We start from the raw sequence: 16,775 nt of genomic DNA, 5'->3' as shown, positions 1-16,775 counted from the left end.
TGGCAGATATGAATCAACCCTTGTTTAAAAGAGTACCAATAACTTTCAGAATACATAAAATACAGCAGGTAAAAAAAATCAATGAAGAGCTATTTTTTACGCCTTTGTGTTTGTAGATGTTTAAAGATTCTGTAGCTATGATGATGCCTTTGAGCAACTTTTAATAAAAACAAACATCTCTCCCCAGCTGTATTTTAAAGCATATTTTTCATGTATTGGAGCATGTTATGATCCATATAGTATAGGTTTAATTTTTCTCCAAACAATGATTGAGTCAGTGTCAACTGCTGAGTATTTTTCCGTTGATTTTTTGTTATTCAACTTATCCTCAGTATCTTGAACCTAGCGAAATTTAAAACTAGCTTTACAAAAAGCTGTATCTTTTGCCCTAAAGGCTTAAGTAAAAGTCAAGTCTTATCCCCAAAGCATGGTCAACAACTACCCTAAATAGGGGTTATAAGAACTATCAAAATTTGCTAACCACATGGGAAAAAATTTCTGTGTAGAAGGAAAACTGATAGAGTTTCTTTGTATATGTATTTTAGAACCATAGAAATTTTGTTTGAATGAAAATAAAATAAAAACTCAGATCATAAATATCAGTATGTCACTCAGGATAATTTTTACTAAAGGGTTTATGTTTAATTATTTGTTAAACATTTAATTGGCCTAGAAGACAGTTCAGTTCACAATAGGTGTTTACTAAATACTTGTTATTTGAATAAAGAAATATCCCTACTAGATCGTAAGTTCCAATGAAAGAAAGGATTAGATTTCTTTCATTCAATGTCGATGTCACAGTACCTGGCATATAGTAAGTGTTCAGCAAGTATTTGTTGAATACATAAATTTTCCTGGACTCTGAGCATAGAATGGAAAACAAACAGGAAAAGGTCCCCGTCTCTAAGGAAGTTGTTAAATCAATGAACAACATGTGCAGTGGATCATTAGCTTTTGACTTAATGGAGGCAAAAGCAAAAAAAAATAAAAAGATGTTTAGAATGAACGGGCACCCACTCTGAAATGAGACATAAATATGTTTAGCTGTAAATGGCTAAAAGCCTAAGTGTGTGCAATTGTAAATATTGTTCAGAGTTATCTGATGTCAATTTCTATTTTTTTTTTCTCCTAAGAATCTGGGATTAGAAAATGTTTTCTGTTCTCATGTGGTCGGATCTGTTCTATTGTCTTCTGAAAGCCTACTTCATGGTCCACACCTGACACCTCTCCATGTCACTGGGACTGGTTGATGGCTCTTCTCCAGAATAGATTATTATATGCTCCTTTTTCTCACACCCTGCTACGGCCATTGCCTCAGAATTCCATTTGGCTGCAATTTTTACCAATTGGTCTCTATGGAACTTTTGCCCTTCCATCCCACACTGTAAAATGCCAGAGTAATTGTTAACCCAGGGCCGACCTTCACCTATTTGCATGCTTCCATAGCCAGTACTCTTGTCAGAGCAATTTATTTCCTCCAGTTATTGCTTTCTTTTTGTTCAGAGAATAGAGGAATGATTAACTCATTCATACTAATGTATTACATTTTTTTCAGCAACCTAAGAATGGGTTACCCCATTATTTAGCTACATGACACTTCCTGTAGACCATCATTAAGTATTTCCTGGACAGGATAACTATAATCTGATTAAACATTTCATGCCTGAGAGCTGCCAGACTCTCTGGAACACCATACCTGCTGTCACGAATGCTTCCCTCAGTCCCAGCTTTCTGTGCTGCCCAGGTCTTTGGCTGCTCCAGATCTCCCAGGTCTTACCTAAAAGCTCAGATATCTAGTGACCCTCTGACCATGTTCCTTAACATTTGTGACTTTATGGCCCCTGAATCATTTACATTTACATAACATTTTAAAATGATTAAATTTAATAATTGGAGGGCAGATTACTAGTTGCTAAGATTTAAGGGGTGAGACAGGAGGAAGATGGGTGTGGTTATAAAGTGACAACATGAGGTCCAGGCATGGTGGCTTACCCCTGTAATCTCAGCACGTTGGGAGGCTGAGGCGGGCAGATGGATTGAGCCCAGGAGTTCGGGACCAGACTGGGCAACATGGTGAAACCCCACTCTACAAAAAAATACAAAAATTGTCCAGGTGTGGTGGTGTACTCCTATAATCCCAGCTACTTGGGGGACTGAGAGGGGAGGATCAATTGAGCCCGGGAGGTCAAAGCAGCAGTAAGCCATGATCGTGCCACTGCACTGTAGAACCTGGGCAACAGAATGACACTTTGTCTAAAAAAAATTAAAATAATAAATAAAAATTTCAACATGAGGGATTTTTGTTTTTGGTATTGGATCTGTTCAGTATCTTAACTATGGAAATGAGGAGGCTAGGTGAACAGGAGGAGGAGCCAAGAGTTGACTATTCTTGCTGAATATAGATCTCAAAGCAGAAATTCCATAGCTCAGCAGAGACACCTGAAGGCTTAATTCCATCATCATTCAGTAAATTACCATTTATGAGGAATGGATTATCCTCAAATTTAGGAAAGAGAGCTTCTCTTCCATAGCTGAATATTTCCCAAAGAAACATATTGCCTTAGTGAAAGATTGGCTCTTCCACTCAGATAAATTCACTGGAGGAATTTTTATTTTCATATTTCTAGTCCCTGAAAATTATTGTTCTGGTGTCTTTCAAATAGTTTTACAGAATAAATCCAAAATATAGTCAACACCATCATGTTGCTGCTCAGTATTTAGATGGCTTTTGTCCGTTTGCCAGCCCTCTACGATAGAGAGCAAACTGACTGCAATTCAACGAGTTCTTTGATGATAATTGACTGTTTTGAAAATATTGTTGCCTGACAAAGAGTGCTGTATTCTAATTTAGATTCCGCTGCTAATTAACTCACTATCTATAGGCAAAACATTTGACCATTTGGAATCTGGGGCTCCATGTTTCTCATCATGAAGGGAACATGGTATGCTTTGTGACAGCAGGCAATTCAGAGCCAGATAGAAGTGGGTTTAAATCCCAGTACTGTGAAGTTAAGTGACTTCGCACAGCTAGGAAAATCAGAGAAGTTGCTTAAGTTCTCCAAGCTCTATGTTATTAATGAAGGATAATAGTTCCGTTACCTTGGGGTCATTATGAAAATGATGATGATATTGCATGTGGAGTCCCTGACACACAGGGGCTCCTAACAAAAGAACTTCACCCCATTTCTGCCCTGGAAGTATTTGGGCTAATGAGTTAAATGTTTTGAGCAATTAATATAGTACTATGCAATGAATTAGGTGTTTTATACATAAAATATCAGTTAATCCTCCAAATAGTTCCAATGAATTAGGTGTTTTATACATAAGATATCAGTTAATCTTTCAGATAATTCTGCAATGCAAATATTCCCATCTTTACAATTGATGAAACTAAGGACTAGGGAGGTTAAGTAGATTAACTACAATGATACAGCATGTGTGAATCAGAGCTCAAAGAATAACCAGGTCCATTTACCTAGAGCAGTAGACAACCTCTAGGAGGCTCTGCCTGCAATTTCATAAGAACATTGATTTGAGGTTCTTTGGCTTGCAAGGAGAAGAAGGGAGGGAAAAAAGAGAAGGGCAGGACAGGGAAGGGAAATGTAGGGAGAAGGCAGTGTTCTCTGTTGCTGGATGCTGGTATCACTAAAGAAATTCTACTAACAATGGTTTTAGAAATAGCAGATCAGTGGTAGATTAACGTAAAAAAAATTGACACAAGTGTTAATGTTCAGAGGCCAGGTTAATTCCTTCAATCCTTCTTTCACCATGAGAGCTTTGGCTCATGGAAAAGTGGGCAACTAGGAGAAAGCAAGCAGCTTGCAGGGGACTAAATCATTTTTCATGAGCTAATTAACCAGAAAGTATCAACAACTGGTTCTCCTTTCATCAGGCACATTACTTTCATAATGACATATTACTATTGGAGAAATTAGATAAGGAACACATGGGGTCTCCATGATGAGGAACATGGAGCACCAGATTCCAAATGGCCAAATGTTCTGCCTACAGGTAGTGAGTTAATTAGCAGTGGAATCTAAATTAGAGTACAGTACTCTTTGTTAGGCAACAATATTTTCAAAACAGTCAATTATCATCAAAGAACTAGTCGAATTGCGGTCAGCTTGCTCTCTAGCATAGAGGGTTGACAAACAGACAAAAGCCATCCAAATATTCAGCAGCAACATGATGGTGTTGACTATATTTTGGATTTATTCTGTAAAACTATTTGAAAGACACCAGAACAATACTTTTCAGGGACTAGAAATATGAAAATAAAAATTCCTCCAATGAATTTATCTGAGTGGGAGAGAGCCAATGACTGCTTTCATGAATGACTCCAGGTATGAGACTGGACAGGTCAGGATGGATGCTACTAAACCTCCCACACTTTGCAGTCTCTCAAGTCCTTCATGTTCATCTCCTTGCCAGATCTTCCATTGTGCCCACCCCAGAAAACACAGATGCCTACAGCTCTGTCCTTTCCTGACTCACCTCTTACCACTGTTGCCTATATCACTTCTAGTGCACAAATAAATTGCATTTAGCATCTTCCTTCAGTTGTTTGAAGTAGTTAAGATTTACCCTTCTTTCCCATGCTGCTGTAAGACTCTTACATTTAGAGGCTGTACCATATTTTCTATTCTCAAAGTCATGGTTGTAGAATGATAGGACACAGTAGATATGCAGTTATCTTCTCCTTGAATTAAATTATAAAATTACAAAGCCAGTGCCAACATTAAAAAATAGTAATAGCAATAACTTTCAGAGCAATGGCTAGAAGACACTAAAATATTTTGACACTAAAATATTTTCAAATGCTAACAACCTTATTATTAATGACTAATAACATCATATTTGCTATTGGGTATAAATACTGGACATGACTCCTATAAACATTTATCATTGTCATCTAGCACATTTAAGGAAATCAACAAAAATGTACTCATTTTTGATATCCTTATCTCATGGAATATAGGGGAGCACTTATGTAATCTATGGTAATTATCCATTTGTATATTCTGTTAATTAGGCAGCTACATACCAGTAATAAACAAGTGAAGGCAATATAGTTCCTGTCCTCAATTATAGATTATGAGGTGAAGACAGACTCATAACTGAAAATAAACAAGGATGTTTTACACTCTGACCACTCTGGAAAACAGGAGTTTACTGATTCAAAACTTTGATAAATCTATAATTATGTATCCTTTTCAGATATATTAAACTAAAGGAATGCATCTTTTCTCATTCTATTTGACTCCAAATCAGTTCCATTTCTGCAGTAATGCCAGGGAAAAAGAAAGCATTATTCTCAATGTTTTATTAAAGGCACCAACATTGCTGTTTTTCATTACACAAAGCACTTGGGGGGTACGTGAAGTATGAATGCCAACAAAGAAAAGCCAATTCTATTCTCTGTTCCATTGATCTGCAAGGAAAATAATTCCAAAGGCATGCTGGTTGGGGAGGAAAATTGTACTTCCCATGTTAGCTTTATAATAGTATTTCTAAATAGAGTCATCTACATAAGCACCATTCCCCAAGATGGATTGGCTCATATTTTCATGATGAAGTACAATTTCTCTGAGAGTGAGAATATGGTCTTGGAAATCAACTCAGAGAACAAAATGGCCTTTCGAGCTTGTAACCTGGTTGTCAGACTTCCTTGTCTTCTTGAATGCTTTGAGACACACAAAAATCAAAAATCATATTTCATCTAGCACAGACTGCTATTATTACTTCTATTTCTATTGAAACTTCATTGTGTAACTTGGAATGTTAGATATGTTGTTAAATAATTAGAAAACACCTTTGAAATTCAAAAAAATGCACTAACAAAAGTGTTATGAACATTTGAATGTCATAAATATATGTAAATATGGAGCATACATATGCAGTTCAATGATTTTTACAATTTTGAAAAAAATTACCTTAAGATAAATTAATGGAAGATTATTATAGCTTAATAAACAGCACCTATTAAGAACTTTGATCGCTTATTGGGAAATTTATTTTTAAGATACATGTATGTGCTTAGGACACAGTCGTCGGTAATTTTATTCCTCTTGGTTTCTATAAACTGCAACCAAACAAGGAGCTATCTAAGGCAAAGTTTGGGGAGAGAAGTAGAGAAAACAAACAAATGGCTCCTTTTATTCTTAACTCTGGCACTAATGGTGGGGCCATAAATTGACACAACTCTTTTGGGAAAAGATATGGCATTGTCTGGCAAAAATTGAAGATGTACATAATTTACAATCTGAAATGTATTGTGACGAAATTTGTTTACAAATGGACTCAGCCAAGATTATTTATAGTATACTGTTTGTAATAAAAAACAAACAACTAGAAATAATCCAAATGGAGCTCCAACTGTAGCCTGGATATTTCACAATTATAGCATATTCAAAAAATAAAAATCTCACAATAAAATTAATAACCTGGAGCATGGGCCAGCAAGCTTTTTCTGAAAGGACTAGGGAGTGAATATTTGGGGCTGAGGATATTATGTAGGTACTTGTATAACTATTATATTTATATAACTTTAAAAAATATAACCATTTAAATGTGAAGAGAAAAAAATATCCTTAACTATCAGTCCATACGAATAATCAAATAAAATAAATACAGGTTTCTTGCTAGATTTGGCTCATGGGCTTTAGTTTGCTAATCCCTGGCCCAGAGTTTCTCACACTGACATAGATAAATCTTTAAAACATAATGTTAAATGGAAAAAAAAAGTAGTTGAAGAAGAGTACATGATGTATAATTCCACTTATAGAAATTCTCAAAGCATATAAAACTAAGCAGTATGTTACTTAGAACTGTGTAGACATGTAGTATAAAGAAAACAAAAGGACAATGAATCACAAACTTTACAATAGTCATGGCCTATTCGTGGGGAGGAAGATAAGTGGGATCTGTAAGGGTCCTGGGAGGTAGGATTAGTGACGTTTTCTTTCTTTAACTACAGGATGAGCATAGGGGCATTTATGTGTTTTTTCATGACTTACATGTAATGTAAATATCCTTTTGTATATATTAATAACAATTTTAAAATGCAGGTGAACTATTACTTTATGAATATCATGCTAAATTCAAGTAACAAAGTACAAAGTAATTAGATCACTAATCAGAGAGATCACTGCATACAACAACTTATATAGGCAAGACTTTTTGCAATAAATCAAGATGGGAAACTAAAAAAAGAAAACAACGATAACAAAAAACGTTTCACTACGTATTGGAAACTTTGCCCTAAAATTTCCAGATAAGGAAGGCAAACAACTTCCCTAGGCCCACACCCGATGGCTGAATCACCAATGGGCTGGAGCTTCAAATTCCCCTTGATCTGCTCTTGTTTTTTCTGTTCCAATGACAACTTTGAAGTTGTCTCAATATCAAGTTCTGGCAACATTTCTACAGGTTAAAATAATAATAATAATATAATATAAAGAGAAGACAGTACTCTCCTTTGGTCCACAGAATGGTATCTGTGATGATTTCAATCAGGGCTTACATTAACTTAACGAGGCCATTGTACCTTTATCATCCTTTTATCTCTGCTCTCTGACATTCATTCATAAATAGTGACATGAACAATCAGGAGAGGCTTTGTGTTCAGAGGAACGGGGGGGAAAAGTCTGGGACAGTGTACTTGATCAATGTCACTACTGGTGTCAAGAGATGGTCATTACTGCCAGGTAGATTTATTGCCTAGGTCAAAGCAAATTACTTTCTCCTCCTCTAGCCTGCCTGCCGAGGTTTTTAATCTTTCTCCTATGTCTTGTCTTCTCTCTTGTTTGGGGTCAGGCTATGAGTACCAGTAGCATGTTTTTTTTTTTTTGGCAGTGGTAGGTAGGTCAATTAACATGATGATTGACATATTAGAATTCGTCAGTCCATGAGAGACGCATACAACCATTGAATTAAACAAATAAATTCTCAAAACAAGCAAACTAATAAAAACTACCCTCCTTTATGCAATCGCATCTTCAAAATTTGTGGCCACCCCTTTACCAGGTATTCACCTACAATGATCATGTCGGCCTCTATCAATACCATTTAATTTATAATCATTCATACTGTTGCATATAAATAGGTATCTATTACATTTTTTAATATATTTGTTCTATGTTCACCTGCTTCAGCACTGTTAATCTTCAATAGCAAGCTCCCAACATACAGTGACTCTATCTGTGATTTTCTACCATAGGATTTATTCTATAAATACCCCTTTTGCAAAGATGAGGGCATCTGAAGTGCTCGAGGACTTTCTGAGCCAGGGTACACAAACTCAAGGGATTACATGCACGAGCTGTCCCATAAGCAAGTGATGTGGGCTGGGGGCTAAGAGGAGAACACAGACCTCATCAAAAGGGGGCAGCTATTGTTTGACTCCAGTGCTGGAGTCAGACTTGCTACATGTGCTTACCATTCAAGAGGAGGCAGAAATTTATATTTTTAGGCAATAGTTCTCATTTTTAAAAACATCAGGGAGGTTCAACAAAGCATATGACTTTCAACTTCTCGGAGCAGCTACTTTTCAACTTCTGACCCATTATTAAATGTCTTCTACGGTTTTCTTGAGCTATTGTATAACTCTGGAATTTATTCCCTAACTCCTTCTACATTTGACATCCACACTCAAGGCCCTCCTCAAAGGTCAACTCCTGGTCATTTCTTCTGTAATATATCTCAAGTACATCATAATTGCCTGTTGGTAGATGTCTTACCAATGTTTCCTTGACAATTATGTGCTTATCTGCCTGGACTGTCCCCCCACCAGAAGCCTTGGTCATCAGGGCTGTGTATGGTTCATCTCCTTAGCTTTGTACCTGTGCACACTGGAATCCACTCATGGGTTCAGTATGTAGCTATGAAGTTCCTACTATAAGCCAGGCACTGTAATTGATGTTGCGAATGCAGCAGGAAGCAAATTGAAGTTCATGTGCTTATGAAGCTCACATTCAAGTAATGGAGAGAAAAAAAAATGAAGAAAGGAGCACATGAAAAGAGAACACAGAGCTCTTAACCTAGTCCATAATAACCAAAAATTGTCTTCAAAAATTTCTTATTTTTATGCACATGGGCAATGTTCAGAAAGAGAGTTTGTACCCTACTATTTGATAGCACAACAGGGTGACTATAGTCAATAATAACTTAATTGTACATTTTAAAATAGCTCAAAAAGTATAATTGGATTGTTTGTAATACAAAGGATAAATGCTTGAGCGGGTGGATACCCCATTCTCCATGATGGGATTATTTCAAATTGCATGCCTGTATCAACATAGGTACCCCATAAATACACACACCATATACTCACAAAATTAAAAATTAAGACATTTTTAAAAAGAAAGAGAATTTGTCTATAATTATAAAGGAATCACAAAGGAATCCATGACCTCAAATAAATAGAAACAAACTACCCAGTATCAACACTGTTGTAAACAGAAAGTAAGACACCTGCTCCTTCACTTCACGTCACTTCAGTCTTCTTAAGTATGGAGCAGTCCTCTCAACCAGCTACTTCTTAGTAGTAAGAACTTGAACTTATATAACTTATTTACAGTTTTCAAAGCACGTTTCCTTGCATGATTTATTCTAGCCCTCATAAAAATACTGTGAAGCGGTTATTGACGCTATGGGGCTTTACAGTTGAGAAACTGAGGTTCAGAGAAGTTAAGTGGCTTATATCAGAGACACATGGCTTGTCTGGAGCTGATTCATGACCCAGCATCTCATTACATCATTGCATTACCTCAAGTTGCCTTTGCGACCAAACCACACCACTTCTCACCCCAAGTACATGTCTTCATGTGGGAGTCATTGTGGATGAAAGATGCAATTTCGATATGATAAATTTTTCTACCTATCATGAATGAACCCAACTTTGTTTCTTGCTCATGCTTAATTCAAATTTATTATTTTTTTCACAGGCTCAATTAGCTGAACTATTTACCATTTACTTTCTCCCTTCCCAAAATTAGTGTTTAAAAATCTTGAAAGGAAATACCTCAGATAACCTGGGAAGATTTTTTTTTTTAAAGTAGTATGGAGTCTCAGAACTGAACATAGATCTAATACATGATAGCAGATAGTTCTTGGGAATCAGTATTTTTAAGAAGTTTCATAAAAGAATGTTAATGCAGCCACTTCACGGATCAGCCTTTGAGAAACTATGCTTGAATCATATATTCATAAGCTTCATCATTTTTCAACAATGTCATGAGCCTCAAACTGAGAAACCTATTCTAACAAGGTTGTGAGCAAACCACTGTGAATTTCTTATTGAAAACATTCTCTTTTAAAAAGATAAATTATGTACACACTACACACCACACACACACACACAGACACATTTTTTAGAGAGACAAAGGCTCTATAAAAATATGCTTATAAGGATGGCTCATGCCTGTAATCCCAGCACTTCGGGAGGCCGATACGGGCAGATCACTTGAGGTTAGGAGTGCGAGACCAGCCTGGCCAACACAGTGAAACCCTATCTCTACTAAAAATACAAAAATTAGCCAGGCATGGTGGCACATGCCTGTAATCCCAGCTACTCAGGATTCTCTTGCCTCAGCAGGAGAATCAATTGAACCCGGGAATCGCAGTGAGCCAAGATAGCACCACTGTACTCCAGCCTGGGCAACAAAATGAGACTCTGTCACAAATAAGTAAATAAATAAGGAGTAGCCAATACACTTGTAGCCAAAACCAGATTCAGGTGTTTGACACTGGAGAGCCAGAACTCAAGAGATGAGAGTTGGAGGGAGGAAAAGCAGGTTTATGTGGAAAGCCAGCAAACTAAGATGGTGAACTAGCATCCTAAAGTACCATCTTAAGTCAGGACAAGGACAAATTTCAGGCTGTTTTGTTTTTTGTTTGTTTGTTTTTGTTTTTGTTTTTGTTTGTTTGTTTTTTGTTGTTGTTGTTGCTTTGAGACAGGGTCTTGCTCTGCCACCCAGGCTGGAGTGCAGTGGTGCTATCTGGACTCACGGTAACCTCTACCTCCTGGACTCAAGCAATCCTTCTGCCTCAGCCTCATGAGTAACTGGGACTGCAGGCCCATACCACCACACTCAGCTAATTTTTGTATGTTTATTAGTGACAGGGTTTTGCCATGTTGGCCAGGCTGGTCTCAAACTCATTACTTCAGGTGGGCCACCTGCCTCGGCCTCCCAAATTGCTAGGATTATAGGCGTAAGCCACTGTGCCAGCCAGGCTCGTCTTACATTAAGGGAAGGGGGAGGGGAATGGGGTTGGGTTCTGGACACAATCAACAATCACAGACATCTGGGCACCAGTGAGGGTCCGGGGGAGTTGGGAACTTCTTTGTCCCTGGTCAGGTCCCAGGGCTCCTAGAAAGTTTCAACAAAGCAGTGCTAGTCATTTACATACTTTTCCTTTAATCCCAAGGTTAGTTTCCAAAGACTACATGATTGCATCTCAGTGCTCTAAAATTATCCCAGCCTACATTCAGAAATGGGCATAGGCCCCATACACAAAAATGGAGCTACTTATGGTAGCTCTTTTGCTGTTACATACTTAATTCTAAAAAAATTAATATATTTAATGTAAGATAACTATACAAAGAGTTACTTTTGAAAGAGAAATCACAGGAAAGAACAGTCACCAACGTAACTTTCTTCTGTTTAGTACATAAGAGTTGAGATAAATCTCATGGACTGTAGAGGGATGAAAATGTCTCTTCTCCTTTTCTGCCTCTACCAGGAGAAACCCGCACATAAGAAAGGCCAGATGAAGGGAGGGAGGGTTTTTCACTCATTGCTTGGAAGCACAAAGACGGACCTTTAGATTAGCCAAAGAGACCCAGATATATAACTCTCACTATGATCATCAACTGGTAAGCTAACAATGATATAATCGTTTCCATGAGAGAGAGGAGGAAAGCCCTAGGAGATTTTAACCCTAAGTGCACAAAGCAGCCTGAGTGAGTTAAGAGATGGGCAGCCTGGGGGAGTTAGAGATGGGCAGCCTGGGGGAGTTAGAGATGGGCAGCCTGGAGGAGTTAGAGATGGGCAGCCTGGGGGAGTTAGAGATGGGCATACCCTCCAGGCCCTCTAAGTCAGGTGAAATGTGTTCTGGATGTCAGTGCTCTTTGATTGCAAATGACAGAAACAAAACTCAAACTTATTTCAGCAAAAAATGAAACTCAGTGTGTTATAGAACTGAGGAGTTTACTTCAAGCACAATTGCCTACAGTACCTCAAAATAGTGTATTTTTTCTCCCATTCTCTTTCAGCTCTGCTTCTTTGGACCACTTAGTTGTATTCTCTCCTAGTATGATACTTTCTCCATTCGTCTGGGAAGATAGCCAAAATAACTCTAAGCACACACAGTTATACCTCATAACACAAGCACTAGAGACACTGGAACTCAAATTCCAGCTTGAAATATTCTAGATAAAGACAGATTGGCTTGGCCTTGGTTACTTGGTTACATCCAAATAAATAAGTTTCTATGACTGCCCTAGCCTGTGGCTCACTGACTAACTTCTGTGGCCTTAATCAGGACAATATAGGGCGAGAAAAAAGTCCCCATAAAGCAGGAATACAGAGCAGCTAAAAAAAAAAAAAAAAGGAGATGATGACAATAAGGTTCTTTTCTATATCTGTTAAGAATATTTGAATTGTGGTAAAGACAGCGGTTGAAAGTTAATGCAAACATGATGTAACTTGCATGTGTGTTTATATCTTTTAAATTCATAGTATAAACAATATCAGTTGATGTGTACAAGTTGAAAACTTATGAAAAATAATGACTTTTTTTAAAGAAGAGTTAGACAACCAATTTGGAATGAGTTGAATCCATCCTATTTTGATTGCTCAGAGAAGGGTGCCCATGGCAGGTGGAAGCTACTTTAAGAATGAGTCCTACAGAAAGGAGGCAGTTCTCACTCATGCATAAATGCATTCATTCATTCATTCATTGGATGGACAGGACAAATGGCACTAACAATTGTGGCAGGACTTAATTTATTACTTTTAGGATATGAAACATTTGCAAACCTTAGTGCTTTGACTATTATTAACAATAGAGGAGTAGTTAGGGTGGCAGCAAAAAATAAGGCAAACTTAACAGATCCACACTGTAAAGAGAGGACAGAACTTCCAAAGGCTATGGGTGATGGCTCTTGCCATAATGGCATTTTCACTTCTACTTCAGGCGATTATTTATAACCATAGGTTGGCTTCACTTTTATAACATCCTCTTACTGACTTACGTCTGGATCAGGGTTCACAGTGTCCCCAATTTGTTTTCTGGCTTTTCTTGGGAAAAATTGCATTATGGGATGACCCATTTTTATCAGCCTGTATTTATACCTATGCAGAATTGTTCATCCTAGGAAATGCCTGAGGGAGTTGGAATAATTCTCTAAAGAATAAAACCTTACAGACTTTTTCTTTGACAATACCCATAGTACAGAGGTGTGGAGAAGTTATTGCCAGGCCGTGCCAAAAGATAAGGTCAGGAACGGGCATTTATTCATAAAAACAGTAGCGAGGTGGTACGGATTTATTATTTCTTAAGGTCCCTTGGAAATGCATGACAATGCCTCTAACAAGCATTCTGTATAAGAATGTCAGCAAACACCTCACAGGAAACCAGGGCTTTGGTCTCAGACTGCTCGTGGGAGGTGTTTCTGAAGCTAATGGCTTAAGTACAAATCAGCATTGCATGTGAGGTTGCTGGCACTGCTTCACAGAACTCAAGCCCCAGGAGAAGCAAGTCTCCTGTTCAAAGGACATTTTCCCTTCTGTTATTATAAACATACACACAGGCATGTTTGAGAGCAAGGGATAATCTGTGGAGTTTTATAATGCTAAAAAAAGAGGAACTTTGCAACTGGAAGCGTTCTATGAAAGGCATGGATAATTTAACACGAATTTCTTCTCATGCAAAAGGATAATTGTACCTTTCTTACTTTTTTATGTGTATGTGTGTGTGCGTGTGTGTGCTTACAGTAAACTTTTTGATAAATATTTTTGCAAAGATATGAGCTTTGGGAATGTATCCATACTGAAACATGGCATCCGTATTTTATGTCTTGTTTACATTTGGTGAATGAATTGAGCAATATATACAATATTGCATATTTTGAGAAACTCAGATTTAAATCACTCATAAATATTGAGTTATAAAAATCATGGAACCTGGAGAAAATAACAAGAGAGGCTAAATGTTGATTGGCAAAAAGAGATGAAAAACTCCTGACTTATGAGTAACTCAAAAAAGGAAGCTTTGAAAAATGGTCCCAATTTTCATGGAGGCTAACCAAGTGCCAAATCAATATGCATAAATTCAATACAATGCACATTTCAGAGTGACTTGAAGCAACGTTTTCATCCCAGGAACTTCAAAAATGTCAACTGCTAAAAGCAAGGCATCATGGCCTACTTCCTGACATTATTATGTAATTCATGTGCTGAACTTTCACCTCAAAAATGGGAAGAAAAAACAAACAAACAGGTAATTTTCTGAACTGATAAATGCTAACAATCAAAAGCTCCCAGCAAGACTCTGTTGAAATCTCAGGCATTTTTAACAAGGTAAAAATATGAAAAAATTTAAATGGTACTGGAAGCTGGAAATAAGGAAATATTAAGTTCCAAGGTCAAGAACTGGATTTGCTCCCTCACTCTCTTCAAAAGAGACACCAGGGTTCAGAGCACTAATGCCAAAAAGAAGGATCGGTTGGAAAGCAGAACCCAACTAAACCCTTGTAATCTTTCCTCTAATGGGTATGCCTTTTTCCTCTTAAATGTATATTAATTTATAAAGCACCCTTTTTAAAAAGCAGGCATTACCATGGAGACAGTGGATGGGAACCGTTTTTCTCAGTCATCGACACTTTGCTGTTCTGTCAATTTAGCATTGTGTGCATGTGTGTGTGCATGCGTGTGTGTGCACGTGTAAGTGTGTGTGCATGTGTGTGCGTCTGCATGTGTGCGTGTGCGAGCGCATGTGTGTGCGTGTGTGGGTGTGTGTGCACGTGTGTGCACATGTGTGCGCGTGTGTGTGTGCATGTGCGTGTGTTCCTGTACGCACGTGTGCGTCCGCATGTGGGTGTGTGTGCGTGTGTGTGCGCGCGCAAGTTTAGTCTTTTTAACTGGAGAGTAATAGCCCCACATTTTATTTCTGTTGAAATTTCATCCAGACTTTTAAAAGTCCATATACATCCTACATTACTGGGCTTGTTTGTTTTATGAAATTAGCTAAGGAATTTGTCCAAACAAATTACAAACAACGACACCTCTGACATAATCAAGGGTGGGCAGATTCATTTTCTACAGAACACAGGTAGGCAATACAAACTAGCACAATTTAAACTAGGCAATATAAACAAGGAAAATGTGGAGACCTACATTTCTGTGTTCTGTATACAGAAGTCAGTCCCTTCTGTGCAATAATCTGCTGTCTTGCCATGTTGTGTCTCCCAACGTTGATAGAACAGATCCTTTAAGATAGGCAAAAAATTATTCAGAACACATCTAACAGAATTTTCTCAGTTTTCCTTGCTGATAACAAATTCAAACCTTTAGATAGCAGTCACATCTGCTGGCCAGAATTTGCAACTTCAGGTCACTTTCCAACTTCCAGAAAATCATTTTCCTATCTCATTCAAAAAGGGAGGATAGAGTCATTCCTGGTCTATGTAAAGTAATTACTGTTCCACTATTCATTGACAATAGTGTTAAAGACGTTAGAAATATATAACTAAGGAAAGAAACAGAAACAACACAATTTTTTTTTTTTTTGAGATGGAGTCTCGTCCTGTCGCCCAGGCTGGAGTGCAGTGGTTCACAACCTCTGCCTCCCGGGTTCAAGCGATTCTCCTGCCTCAGTCTCCCAAGTAGCTGGGATTACAGGTGCTTGCCACCACACCTGGCTAATTTTTTGTACGTTTAGTAGAGACGGGGTTTCACCATGTTGGCCAGGCTGGTCTTGAACTCCTAACCTCGTGATCCGCCCACCTCGTCCTCCCAAACTGCTGGGATTACAGGTGTGAGCCACCGCACCTGACCACAAATCAACTTTTAAATGGAATTCTAGTTAACATTTTCATAAATTCACAGTATATGTTTTTGTTTCATACATTCATTTAACAAGAATTTATCAGAAGCTCAGATACTGTTGGGTAAATGCAGGGATCGTGGAATTGTTTTTGTTTGTTTGTCCATACGGGATCTCATTCCATGTTGGCAAGCTGATGGAAATGATCCAACTGAACTAAAAACAAAATTATGTCTTGCCTCAGCGGAAACTGAAAGACTGCATCTTATTAAATGTGAAACCTATCATTTTCTCACAGACAAATCTCCCAGAGTACCTCACCCTCTCGGATGCTATTTGGGTCCATTTCTAAGGTTTCTCATGGTGAAGGGCCTAAGGCCTAGACGTTGCAGTACTTTTTCCTTCCTCTAGAATCCTCCTCCTAGGTCCCCCTATTATTCTCTACTTTGTTAAATCATTTTTGTCAAGACAATTGAAGTTAGTAGACTTAGATGTAGCAGTTTCAGGTGAAAGGGACACATTTACTTTCTCACATATATCAAGAGGACCAATTTTCCCCAGCAGCAGTCTGCTAATAAAATATTTTCTCTCTTCACTAAATGCACATAAATACTTCTTCACCAGTAAAAGGTTTAACCCTTCATCCTATTTAAAGCCTGGGGATTGGAGGTGGAGAGTAGAAGGGGGATGGAAAGTTGCTAGGAGCAGTTTCAAAGAGATGGCTTACT

Source organism: Pan paniscus, chromosome 21, assembly GCF_029289425.2.
Source record: "Pan paniscus chromosome 21, NHGRI_mPanPan1-v2.0_pri, whole genome shotgun sequence".
NCBI lineage: Eukaryota > Metazoa > Chordata > Mammalia > Primates > Hominidae > Pan > Pan paniscus.
This window is presented reverse-complemented; position numbering follows the sequence as displayed.